General features: G+C 36.9%; 1 protein-coding gene across 3 annotated transcripts in view; it reads left to right on the top strand.

The window, feature by feature from the left end:
* Window positions 1-167: 167 nt before the first annotated feature.
* The window catches only part of LOC124644507 (nuclear pore complex protein Nup98-Nup96), a 65863-nt gene continuing 53398 nt past the window's right edge, over window positions 168-12632 (top strand). For all 3 annotated transcript variants that reach the window (XM_047183929.1, XM_047183930.1, XM_047183928.1), the window contains exon 1: window positions 168-316. The gene's annotated coding sequence lies outside the window, so the exon portion shown is untranslated. The remainder of the gene's footprint in view (window positions 317-12632) is intronic.

Raw genomic sequence — 12632 nt, 5'->3', positions numbered from 1 at the left:
GCGAATACCAAAATTCGTACGTCACTATATAGAATCGCACAACAATTACATACGGTTTGTTAACTATATATAGAATATTACGTATTTGACTAAAATTTACTATTTGTCTACGGTCTCAACTTTGCCATTCTAGTACATCTCTACACATTCTACTCTTCTATCTTATCTGTGGTTTGTCAATGTGCTAGTGAGTGGTTTTGCATGGTGTTTACTCTCAGAATTTTGCTAAATAGTGATAAAATAACGGTGTTTCTATATATTCCATCGATACAGTGTCGGCGTGTGCCGATTCCATGTTTTCAGTGCTTTTTTCCTTGTAAGTATTGTGTATAATGTTCGAAAACGATGTCTGTTTGTATAAACCAACCAATTTGAACGGTGTAACCGCCTTTTGTATATAATTGCACACATTTTTTTAGCGTGATTGCATGTTTTGCTTCTCTTTTGATGTTTTATGATTGTAGACTAGCTAATAATGGCGTTATTATCAAGTTTTTCATCTGTATATACTTTCTATAACCAATACGACGCGTATAATAAAATGCGTCTTAACAAATTTTCGTAAAATCTTCGTCGACCTCCCGCAATGCTATATTTGGCCGCATAATATGTCAAAATTGTCATAAATTCCTGTGTTCTCTTGATTATATACCAAAATTAACATTATCGTGTAATTTTCGGAGTTTAAATTCAAGTTTTTTCATCAAATCGAAATTTTGCCAAATTAGGTTAAACTTTCGGAAAGTATTTACATAAAAGTTAAGGTTATATTAGTCAAATTTAGTTTCAGTGGCCTTGACCTGCAAAGAAACTACAATTTGGTGGCAAATATTTTTTCAGTAGTACATACATAGTATAACACATTAAAAGTATTTAGTCATGACTGCTTTTAACATCTTAAAATAAGTATGAAGAAGGTTAAAATCTATCCAGGCCGTAATATGAAAATTTGGTTGGAGTGTAGCAAAGGGTGTGCAAGGCTTTTGGGACTTAGAAAATTTTTCATAAAAAATGAAAATTTCTGAAAATGCCTAGTTTTTCATTTCCATCGTATAGAATACCTAAAAATAAGACGAAAACCATCTGGGCACTTTTTGTCTAGGATCAAGGAGCCCCGCGTAACGGGGCTCCGTCGACTATGGACACCCCGACTTAGGGCAACCCCGACTCGGACAGGTTAGGTTCGAAGGGGATGGCGGGGTCTGCAAGACCCCGCCATCCCCTTCGTGGTTATTTTTTTTTAAACCACCCAGAAGTAGGAGCCCCGCGTAGCGGGGCTCCGTCGACTTTGCCTTTGTTTACAATGACCTTCAGTGCTCATTTTCAGGTGAACCGTTGGTCCTAGGCAAAAAGTGCCCAGATGGTTTTCGTCTTATTTTTAGGTATTCTATACGATGGAAATGAAAAACTAGGCATTTTCAGAAATTTTCATTTTTTATGAAAAAATTTCTAAGTCCCAAAAGCCTTGCACACCCTTTGCTACACACTAACCGAAAATTTTTCAGTGATGTTTACGTTCAAGTGTGAAAACGGCTCTGTCTCGAAACTCAAACAAATACTTCAATATGTCCTAAGTTAGTCCTTTATTTATATTTTTATTGAATTTAAGAATATTAAACTTTACTGTTTAGCTAGGTACCCTTTGAATTAAGACTTTATCGCAGACAACATAGAGCGAAAGTTAGTCCAAGTATAGTTGTTTATTGAATTTAAGAATTTTTAACTGTACTGTTTGGCTCGGTAACATTTGAATTAGACTTAAGCACAGACTCCACCACAACATAGCAGTTCAAACCAGTTTTTATAATTATGTCCCATAGAATTTGAGTATTCAAAAATCAAGTCTACCCATTCAGTATTACCTCAGAGAGGAGATATTCTATTGGTTGTTAAAAAGCTTTTCTGCTCTGCTTTGGTAGATTCTAGGATTTAGTATGTTCTTTCATAACGAAGGAATTATCATCATCATCATCATCCTCCTCCTCTGAGCCTTTTTCCCAACCATGTTGGGGTCGGCTTCCAGTCTAACCGGATGTAGCTGAGTACCAGTGCTTTACAGGGAGCGACTGCCTATCTGACCTCCTCAACCCAGTTACCTGGGCAATCCAATACCCCTTGGTTAGACTGGTGTCAATCTACATGAATCTGTCAAATTATCTCAAATCTTGTCAATCAAATATTAACCTTCCACTATTGTGATAAGGTGGAAAATCTATTGAAGACATTTTAAAAATTGAAGTAGGTTGATGTGTATTTTGTGGAATATACTCTGTTGTTGTAAAATTATATTAAATCTTTCCCAGTATGTATAGAAAACCCACCAAAAACATTAAATGTAAAAAAAAGCCAATCCTCTACGCAATTCCTCCACCGTAAAAAGTTTTGAGATCGCATAGAAGCCAAGTCCTGTTCTACTTTATTTGTAATAATAAATCAATATTTTGTGACTATATCAATAGTTTCGTTCACTTTACAATAATATTGACTTGGCCATGAGCACAATAAACTACAAATATAATACAGCATATCTTGGAGAGATGAAAGTCAAACATGAAGTTTAATATCACAGAATTAAATACTTTTAGTTTATTCAATTGTTACTTAATGACCGACAGTCAGTATCATCCAACATCAATGAACTGCACATGTACTATGGCGCATGTTTAGTGCATGGTGATCTCAAATTCCAACAAGTCCATAATCAGTCCAATCGTAAAATCATGTCCATATAGAATTTATCAATTCAATGGTATTTACACATTCTTACAAGGAGCGACTTTTAACTTGTGCTCATGGCCAAGACAGTATTATTGTAATGTGAACAAAACTATTGATATAGTCACAAAATATTGATTTATTATTACAAATAAAGTAGAACAGGACTTGGCTTCTATGCGATCTCAAAACTTTTTACGGTGGAGGAATTGCGTAGAGGATTGGCTTTTTTTTACATTTAATGTTTTTGGTGGGATCTAATTTATTTTTTGTAGATCTCTTTCTTCTCTAAGTATAGGTATAACAAATTAAATTAACTGACATGCAACTAACTCAATATATAACAAACTAAATATGTACACCTAAAGTAGCACGTAAACAATATTTTTTTTTACCTAAAAAAATTTGAAATTGTCGAATTTTTTAATCGAATATCTTTTAGAATAAAAGAGATTTATTTCAGAGGTAGATGACGCTATCACATGAAATTATTTGATTTTTTTAAGTACTACTTATACTAAGCTATGTAACGAAACCATAGCGCGATTTAGACCAGGACAACGCCATCTATCGAGCGAGCATGCAGTGTTTATCGCACTGCATTAATATGAAAGATTTTATCATTATTCATTTCATTTAAACCTAGCTTTTTTATTCATATGTTGTATATTTAATACATAATAACAATAAACCACTACGTAACAATAAAACAAATAGTAACATTTTGTACATAAATAAATAACAAAGTTATCAATGCAGTCAAAATTCATACACAATGTTCTTGAAAAACCGCAAATATAAATTTGTTTCCTATTTTTTTATTAAATATAATGTCGGGACATAATGTCGGGACACCTTTTCACACACGGTCGGTTAGCCCCATGGTAAGTTATTAATTAACTTGTGTTATGGGTGCTAACACAACTGATAAACTACATATAGCTACACATATACATATTTATAAATACATATTGTTACACCCAGACCACGGCCAACAAGCATGCTCATCACACAAATGTCGACCGAGCCGGGAATCGAACCCGGGACCTCAGGTTCGGCAGTCCGGCATGGTGACCATTGCGCCATCGAGGTCGTCAATTATTAAGTGTATTGTACGCTCATTTTATTATGTTAATCGACTCGCCAACGCACCACCACACAGGTCGACAGTCTGACAACGACTGACTCCCCACCGCTCGATCCGGTATTTATAACCGAGTGACGTATGCGCACGAGGCGTCATAATAATGACATAACCTATACAATGATGCACATGTACCTGCATACACTACATCTCTCCCTTGTTATTTTGATTTTAACCTTGTTTCAAAAAGTCCAACAATCAAACTCATTTCTTAAAGATCTATCAAACACCTGCAGCACAACAAAACCACGCTATCAGATCAGTCCACCGATCACACTGCCATCAAACTGATTTACTTTGTTCCGTTTCCATTTCATTTCCCTTTCCATTTAAGGAGACGACAGATATCGGTGATACTGCAGGACACTACATCCCTTCCCTTGTGAAATAAACATAAATAAAAATCCGTCCCTTTGCAGACGGTAACATACCAGCATCTGCTTCAGGCTCAACAAGACAAATTCGTAGCAGTGATATCAGGCCGGCAAGTTTAACTTCAGGTTTTGTAGCCGCTGTTCCGGCCCTGTATTATATCTACACTAGAGATGATCCGTCCATTTGGCAGACATCCCGCCAATCAGTCCATGTGAAATCAAGCAAGTCTCAAATATTGCTGTACCTTCAGATAATGAGCACTCATCTTGCTTGGTTCGACTTCACTTAAAACTGATACAGAATGCATTGTTCCAAGGTAAAAGATCGGCATTAGGGTACCTCATCAATGCTTTTCACTCATTCAAAACCGTACGAGCCGTACGAGGAAAGTAATCACATAAGATCGTCCCAATTGAATGGTGACCTAGATGGACTGTTTCCAATTTGATGATGACCATATACTTTGTCACCCATTTAATGGTGACCACATACTTTGTCTCCAATTTAATGGTGACTCCATACTTTGTCACCCATTTAATGGTGACCACATACTTTGTCTCCAATTTAATGGTGACTCCATACTTTGTCACCCATTTAATGGTGACCACATACTTTGTCTCCAATTTAATGGCGACCACATATTTTGTCACCAATTTAATGGTTTAAATTGTAGTTCTATGTACGAGTTAAGTACTTTGTGTGCCTTGTAAGCAAGAGAATGCTAACTCAACTAATTTTGGTAATATGTAGTTTTTAATTTGAGAGTGGAATATCAAAGCCTATCATTATCTCAGCAATGTAACAAACAATCTGGTCTTCAACCCTATTGATCAGCGCTGGTACTTTGCACGTTTCTGCTAGTACACTCGCTGAAATTCTGATATAGGCTTTAAATACCCTACATCAATGTATGTCCAATATCTAGTCAAGAAACTGTAAGCTTCTTAGCATTCAACACCCAACATATGAATACCTTACTGCATATAATAGTGCGATAGGGATACTTATATTTCGGTTAGGCATCCAAGAACACTATTATCACCGGACATTGCGTTCTGTAATGTTTGTTTGCTTTTCCTAATGTGGTTTTCAAAAATTTAAGTAGTCAAAGAATTATTATGCTTTGATGGTAAGCTTTTTAGTGTCATGGTTACATATTGATTATAACGAAGGTGTAAAGTAACATTACGAATCAGATTTTAACTAATTAGAACCATATTATGCAACGAACGCACTTTAACAGGTGTCACTAACTTTGCACTATATATTTTGAAGCTGTGACATTCTGCATCACCATAAAATAGAAGAGTCCCTGACCCTCAACTCATGCTCTTCTTCCTTTCAACAAGGTGACAGCAGCTCATAAACAGTTTTCTAGTCGATGCAATTTTCCTTTTGCAAAACAACCGCTAACCTTTCTAAAACATCTGTCTACACATAGATAAATGTGGGATTCTAATTCTATATCTCAATTTCATGAGCAGCTATGCTGCTCTCATGTCATACTTGACCTCATCAATTTGATGATCAGCTTTGTGCTGCTTCCATTTTTAATATTTTACGCTTTTCCAATTTCATGACCACGTATAGGTAACGTAATATTTTTTTTTTTTTTTTTTTTATGTAAGTATAGTTGGCTGCATAAGTATGTTTATTGTTTCGTTCAAAAGCGCTTACCCTTTATTGCAGCTGACTTTATCTACGTTGTTTTAGTTAGACAACCAGAATATAAAAATATTATTATCTTTTATAGGGACAGCACCCCAGTAAATTTTTAAACGATTTGGTGACTAAGGGCAATTTTACTTCCTATACTTTAAGGAACACTTACTCAGATTATATTTTGCAGTAGGACTTAGGAACTTAATAATATTTTAGTTATTATTAACCAAATGTCGACGCAACTGTGTAGTTTAATTAGCACAAAAGAGTAATAAATGTCGATAAATGTAAATAGTGATAAAGTTCTTTACCTCTCGTGCGATTCCAATTGTCTTACGGTAACCTAAGATTGGTGTTCTAAGATCAATTATTATTAACCCTAACGCTATGGACACAGGACATTATTTTGTTAATAGATATCCATCCCACCACCCATATGGATCTTATCTTATGGGATGGGTTGAGGAAATTACACAACTTTATATTACAAGTAGGTGTGCACTTCAAGAATATATTAATGTGATGATTTATTAACTTGAGATCAATAAATGGATTCTATTTCATATATGTTCATATATGGTTATGTTATTCGCCCCTATGGAAGCATATTCTTCCACAACTCTCAATGTACTTATACTGCTTATTGGTACTGCAATACTGTAAAACATAATTTGCAAATAACAATATTATAATGAGGGCCACTTTGTTAAACTATTTGTAAACACCAATGTAAATCAATAAAAAAGAGGCCAAGATACCAATTAAAATTCATTCAAGCCTGAATCTTGAAGGTTTTAAAAGCACACGCAATCATCAACTTTTGAGAACTTGATTGCAACAATCATCCATGAGCTAATCATCATTAGACAGTTCCCAGAGTAAGTATCTACATTGGAACTCCTTCCAGGTATCATCCTTAAAAGATTTTTTGTCACAGATGAGACGGCCCAGTTGGGTAAATGATGATGATGTCCTCCTAGCCGATTATCGGCTACGGGCGGCGGCTGTACTCACGTAAGGGGATTAGCCAACTGCACAGGACATATTATAGTGCACAAGCATTTGCGCAGACACAGGTGCACTCACTGTTCCTTCACTCTCATAACCCGATGGGACGGCAATCCGACACGACCGGAAAGAGATCAGGCGCAGGACCGACATTTACGTGCTTTCCGATGCACGGGTGTATCAATCACCAACTTCCAGGCCCGACCCGGGAATCGAACCCGAGACCTCGTGCTCAGCAGCCGCGCTTGCGACAGCTAGACCAACGAGGCAGTTGGGTAGATAAAGTAGCATTGTCAAATAAATCACAGATTGCTCCAATGCTTAGTTCCATATTCTTTTTGATCTAAGAGTTTTATATCAACCTAAAGTACTGAAATTACAATTGTGAGCTAGCATGTTTACCAAAGATTCTATCTATTGAATACCAAAATTTTGATCCATATTTTCCAGCTAGTATTGCTGCTTGTATGCTGTTCTACTGTTCTGTATCTTCTGGAATATCTCTGTTGTATAACAACCTCTTTAATACAGCAAAATAAAGTAAAAGTATTGAAATTATACCTGGGGTGACTGAGCAACTGTTATAATTAACACTATTATGGGTAGGCAACCCACTAGAGGTGTTGATGGACTTGGATGTTGTGCATAGGTGAATACATACCAGTTATAGCTGGGCGAGTTCTTCAACATACATGGCCAACCTACTACGGTCCCTCAATGTGCTGTTTGTTTAACTAGATACCTAGCACATGTTTGTCATTTGTAGAACCGTTGAGTATATAACCCACCAGTTTGTTCTTGTAATATCCTCTATATTGCAAGCACTTGAATTAAGTTAGTTAAGTACCAGAACAATATAGCAGGTATAAGTTGTTGACTAGACTCTGAGAAGTTAAGTTTGGAAGCTTTTTATGATCCAAATCACCGGGCACAGAAAATATAAAAATTATCAAGATTTACTATTTAGTTGTTGCAGTAGTTGACAACTATCGCCAGATAATTTATGCGTGTACAGTCAATTGAATGACCAGTAGATATAGACTACTGCCAACTGTCAAGCTGTCAATTTAATGACCAGTAGATATAGACTACTGCCAACTGCCAAGCTGTCAATTTAATGACCAGTAGATATACACTACTGCCAACCATCAAGCTGTCAATTCAATGACCAGTAGATATAGACTACTGCCAACAATCAGGCTGTCAATTTAATGACCAGTAGATATACACTACTGCCAACCATCAAGCTGTCAATTCAATGACCAGTAGATATAGACTACTGCCAACAATCAGGTTGTCAATTTAATGACCAGTAGATACACACTACTGCCAACCATCAAGCTGTCAATTCAATGACCAGTAGATATAGACTACTGCCAACAATCAGGCTGTCAATTTAATGACCAGTAGATACACACTACTGCCAACCATCAAGCTGTCAATTCAATGACCAGTAGATATAGACTACTGCCAACAATCAGGTTGTCAATTTAATGACCAGTAGATACACACTACTGCCAACCATCAAGCTGTCAATTCAATGACCAGTAGATATAGACTACTGCCAACAATCAGGCTGTCAATTTAATGACCAGTAGATACACACTACTGCCAACTGCCAAGCTGTCAATCTAATGACCAGTAGATATACACTACTGCTAACCGTCAAGCTGTCAATTTAATGACCAGCAGATTTTTGGAATAGAATAGGTCTTTATTTGCTTAGAATGCAGGCACTTACAAAATAGGATTGTAAACAACATAATAAGATCCGTGTACATTCCGCCTTGTTGGCATGCAAGCACAACAATTATTAAACACAATTGATTATAAGGCAAATAGGTTATTGTATTATATCCTCTAGGAAATCCCACCACTGCTAAAGTCGTCTTGACGACAATTCAACAACCAGCAACTTTATATTGCTTCCAATAAATGCCTATTATTGAATAAATTTTGATGCAGGTTTAAGAATGAGTAAACTGATCACCAAGTAATGATTTCGTATTATAAATTACTCATTTGATAAATATTAACACCTGCAATAAATATTGCTACTTCCATTAGAATTGTAACAAGGTAAACTTAAACAAAGAATTACGTAAAAAGGTTAAAATTTGTTTGCAATTCGGGTGATACATACATGAACATAAAAGTTATGTATACTTTGTCATTCTACTCTCTTCCCTTCCTTCTTTCCTTTTGCTCTTTTTAATATGATTGAATATTAACATCGGTCAGAGGTTACTTGTTGTCAAAGCTTATTTAGCATACATTAATTTGGTATAGGCATGAATAGGACAAATTATTTAGTATAACCTTGTATATCAAATATTTTTCTGGATCACAGAACTAACAGGTAGTTCAAAATTATAAAAATTAGATAATAGGTAACTGTTGGTCCAAACACTCACGGTTTTATCCTCGTCGCCAATGTATTGTACGCTCATTTTATTATGTTAATCGACTCGCCAACGCACCACCACACAGGTCGACAGTCTGACAACGACTGACTCCCCACCGCTCGATCCGGTATTTATAACCGAGTGACGTATGCGCACGAGGCGTCATAATAATGACATAACCTATACAATGATGCACATGTACCTGCATACACTACATTAAGTTTTAAGGTTTTTATAATTTTCCCTTTATATGTAGCTAATAACCTATCTTGATGCCAAAATTTGAAGGTTCTAAGTTTGCTAGAAGTACCTTAGACTTTTGATGATCGGTCAGTGAGTCAGTGACAAAATGGTGTAACTTTGATCGCTCATAACTCGTAAACTATTTATTCAAATGTCTTGTAATCTTGAGACTGAGCTTGTTCTAATACTTACTCTTGGTCATCGAAAACCTAAACTCCTAGCTTTGTTCACATGGAAGATACAGGGGACTGAAATAGCCGCGAAACGCTTCGAGAAAAGATGGTACGGCCGTGCCCGCTTTGCTCGAGTCTTGGCTGGGGCACTGCCGTGCCCTCAGATATCCCTACTAATATTATAAATGCGAAAGTAACTCTGTCTGCCTGTCTGTTATGCTTTCACATCGAAACCACTGAACTGATTTGAATAAAATTTGATACAGAGGTAGAGTTGATCTTGAGAAAGAACATAGGATAGTTTTTATCCTGGACTTTTGAAGAGTTCTCTTGGTAACGCAATATAACCGAACTTGCCGCGGGAAGCCGCGGGTGGAAGCTATACATTTACAAACTGGGGCATGTATAAAACAGTTGAATGCAATAAAAATAAAAACAGTTAAGGTAGGAAAGGTATTCAAAGATATTTCAATTACTTTGTGATTGCTTAGTTGTCCATGCCACCAAAAAAGGCTATACAATAAAATTATATTCAATAGAAATAATGCTTATTTCTAACTGTTTTCCAGGGGTTTCACCTGCATCCCATGGGAACTACTCCCTATACCGTACAGCTAATGTTACTCGGGAAGAGTGTAGCTTTCCAACAGTGTAAGAATTTACAAATTGGCTCAGTAATTAGGGAGCCTTTATGGTACGTTCACACGCGCGCGTTCAAATCGACATTCAACGGGCACAGTCACGTTCACGAGCGTGTAAACGGTACGCCCGAGCCCGTAAACGCGCCCGTGCCCGTGAATGCCGCGAATCGGAATCGGTCGAGTGTCGGTTTTTTGGCAAAGTTCAAAGGATGAATGTGCGGGCGCCCGGCGACTGTTTACACACGCGCGGCCAGTCAGTCTCCTGCGCTTTCGTGACGATTAAACGTTCTAAGAAAGTCGCTACGATCGGAGATTACAACATGGCGGAATTGTTAACGTCGTTCATCATTTTGATTCTTTTTCCAATAAAAATAAGTTAAGCCAAAGGCTATGACAGCAACAACACCGAGATCCTCGCTGCTCGCCATTCTTGCACTGACTGACACGACGGAGCGCGTGTGAACAGCTTGAATGTCCGCCTGCCCGCGACGGGCTGCACGCCTCGCAGCACGCCGGGCTGCGCGGCGCGCGTGTGAACGTAGCATTAGGATGTAAACAAACAAACAAAAAAAAATGTCTTTATTATATTGGTACTTGCTTCCGATCGCGGCTTCGCCCGCATGGTGTGTTGATAACAAGCAGCCTATGTGTTAATCCAGGGTATCACCTATCTACATACCAAATTTCAACCAAATCGGTCCAGCCGTTTTCGTGTGAAAGAATAACAAACATACGTCCATACATTCTCACAAATTTTCACGTTTATAATATAGTAGGATATATAATAACCTTTTATCAAGCTTTTTATCTAAAACTCAGTTCAAAAATAATTTGTTGCTAAAAATCAATGTAAATACAAAAAAACAATGACTTAATTCATTTAATTATTAATTTCTGATAGTATCTAGGTATTCGTGTATTAAATCCTATCAGCCTTTAGATAAGTGCCTACTCAAATGGACTAAGTAGTGTTTTTTAAGAAGGAATGTTACTAATTATTTTGATTATATTGTAAATCCTTCAAACTCATCCTCCTGCCCTTATCCCAATTTTATTTGGGGTCGGCGCAGCATGTTTTCTTCTTCCATACTCTTCTATCTGCCGTCATCTCACAAGTAACATTCTTTCTTACCATATCTACTTTCACACAATCCATCCATCGTTTCTTTGGTCTTCCTCTTCCACTATATCCGTCCACGTTCATACTCATCACCTTCCTCACAACATGACTCTCATCCCTCCGCATCACATGCCCATACCACGACAGCCGGTTTCCACGCAGTTTTTCTGTATTGTATTTTCTGTATTGTAGTTTTTCTATATTGTAAATCCTTCAAAATATACCTAAAATTGATTAGCAGCTACTAAGAATTTTATATGATTCATCAATACCCAGTCCTAAGTAGAGATATAACTAAAGTAAATTTTAATGCCTAACATGTTCCTAAATATAAATATATCCTCAATAATACCTGGGCAACCTACTAACCCTTAATTTAATTACTTTTTCACAAACAACTAGTTGTCAGACTTCCTGGCTCCTGATTATTCGTAACGACGATAATTATTTCCCCGGGATACGCATTTTAATGTGCCCTTGACAAACACAAATTAACCTATACATACACGACATAGATGGTACCTTGTCACCCATCCCCGGACTGACCGCGCCAAGCGTTGCTTAACTTTGTGATCGGTCAATCCGTACGGTTTTGACTTAGCGACGAGCGCCCATCCACGGACCGCGCCAATGCTTAACCGTATCGATAAACCTGCGCTATTACCTAGCTACGTATAGAAAAACAAACATATAACTGACCTACATAATCAATGTTTATAAACATAGATTATATATCAACAAAGCGTGCAAAATACCCTGAAACGATTTCACAATATTTACAAAACATTGCGCAATACACATGTATTTAAAATTTCATAAAAATAATGTTTCCATTCCTATTTTAAATGCATTTACTTTTAATCTATGATATAGAGCAGCTTAACAAAATACCAAAAGAGTTTTAAGTCATAAAAAGTGTTTATTAAAAAGAAGAAAGTGTGTTTTTTGCTATCGCTTTGCACACCTCCCCACAATATTGCGTCACATTTCGATACAAGGAAAACGGGTGGGTATAAAAGGCCTCGTAGGCGCCCATTTCGTTCAGTCTAGACTTGATACGCAGTCACGCTGGTCGTTCTCACAACGAGCAGTTGTATGAGGTCCAAATAATATATAACGCCCATATATTATTATATTTCCACATAC

Source organism: Helicoverpa zea, chromosome 30, assembly GCF_022581195.2.
Source record: "Helicoverpa zea isolate HzStark_Cry1AcR chromosome 30, ilHelZeax1.1, whole genome shotgun sequence".
NCBI lineage: Eukaryota > Metazoa > Arthropoda > Insecta > Lepidoptera > Noctuidae > Helicoverpa > Helicoverpa zea.
This window is presented reverse-complemented; position numbering and strand designations above follow the sequence as displayed.